This window comes from Penaeus monodon, chromosome 21 (genome assembly GCF_015228065.2).
Source record: "Penaeus monodon isolate SGIC_2016 chromosome 21, NSTDA_Pmon_1, whole genome shotgun sequence".
NCBI classification, from domain to species: Eukaryota; Metazoa; Arthropoda; class Malacostraca; order Decapoda; family Penaeidae; genus Penaeus; species Penaeus monodon.
Window position 1 is genome coordinate 10,993,546 of NC_051406.1, and position 1,784 is coordinate 10,995,329.

The 1,784-nt window shown below is 45.2% G+C and overlaps 1 pseudogene; it reads right to left on the bottom strand.

The window, feature by feature from the left end:
- Positions 1-765: 765 nt before the first annotated feature.
- On the bottom strand, positions 766-1,450 carry LOC119586563 (annotated as a pseudogene).
- Between the last annotated feature and the right edge of the window lie 334 nt (positions 1,451-1,784).

Genomic DNA, 1,784 nt, shown 5'->3' on the forward strand with positions numbered 1-1,784 from the left:
TTTGGTTGGAAGTCGCGAGTTCTAATAAAGGATATAAATATATCTGTATTTATCTGTATAAACATAAGCGCATAAAGGCAATGCAATAAACTGTACAAATAAATCAGCAAATACAAGAATAAGTGTCGTTAGGTCAGCAAAAAGTTTTGTCACTTCCACCCTCGTGAATTTGAAAAGCAAAATAACTTCAAGGGTAAAGATTATAGACCACACTATTAAAAGAATAATTAGGAAGGATAAAGGGAATACCGAACTCGCCCTCCTGTGTCTGCCGCACACTGACGACGAACGATCCTCCTGACGACGAACACACCGTCACCACACGAGGAGACGCCTTCCCGGCTATCTGTGAGGGTGTGCGGAAGCTGTGAGATATTGCTCGATGAATTGTTGAACTGTCGTTACAGAAAGGTAGTGCGATACATTAGAACCAAAAGTTGGCATGTTTCGATGGATGGTTTTGCTCTTTCATATGTTCAACTTATGAGTTCCCTATATGTTTTGCATTCTCTGTTCCATGTTTAAGAGAGAAATCGCGTTGGCTAATAGACTTACAAGTAGACAGTTATATAGATCTTACCTCGTTGCGAACAAAGGGAAGCGCAGGACATCGTGTTCACCGTCCAGGGGTTGGCATCCGCTACACGTCTCGCCCTTCACAAGAACCTAACCACATTCCGACGAACCACTTTAGCCGTGAAATTTTCCCTCGTAAGATCAGGGACGAAGGAGTAGTTTGAGAACAAGTTAATATTCAGCGTGTTGTTAACTCGCAGGTGGGAGGTGGGCGTCAGCGCATTGGTCTTTGGTCACTAGCCACTTCGCTGTGCCGCCACACAGCCGTTTAGCCAACACTCCGTTAATCGAAATGTTGAAGGAGTTGCACTTTCTTGACATCTCCTTGCTGGTCCATGAACGTCCCTCGGCGTCTGAAAGTTGAAAGGTGTTCGTATGGACAACAAATCTCATCCATCCCTCTTCCGATTTCGGGGATTTTCTCTCTTGTTTCTTTGATTTTGCAAAACGATCTTCCCAAACGACGTCTCGACTAGTAACATCGAAAATGACGAATTGTTATGGTGCAGTGCACATTAGATTCACCGTGAATATAAAGCCATTGTGTTGGACGTAGGCGAAGAAGGAAGCCGGTTCGGGTATCATTATGAGGAGCTGATCCTGGACCAAACAATCTAAGTAGGGTGAAAAAAACAGATATTATGGCAGTAGAAAATATAACTGAAAGAAAAAGACTACAATACTTTTTTGTCCATTTTATTACACTCCTTTTCACATAGGGCAAATCATGTCTAAAGTTGCCACTTCTTATATAATGTCCGCTTTGCAGACTTACCCACATGTAGTTTTCGGCCAAAAGAGCCTTACCTTCTTCCACGCGGACTGCACCGCCCTTGAAGACCACCGAGAGGCCCAAGCACATGAGCCACAGCATGACCCGGTTTTATTCTCGCCAGGGAAGCGAGCGAAGGCACTGGAGCGAGATTACTGTGTGTGTGATGTTCGTGTTGCAAGGAATTGGTTGGACTTCCCGGATCAACCAATAGGATGTCTCGGCCTGGTGGTCTGAGCCAAGAGCGGACTGTTTATGTTATATGACAAGAAAAGAGAGAGATAGGGAAGGGAAGGAGAGCGAGGTAGAGAGGGGGAAGAGAGGGACGGAGAAGACTGATAGATAGATGGGCGTGGAGGCGTAGCTTGACTTCTGGGGGCTGACCTGAGGGGACAAGGGGACCTGAGGGTCTCCTTGTATTATTTAGGTTTGATGG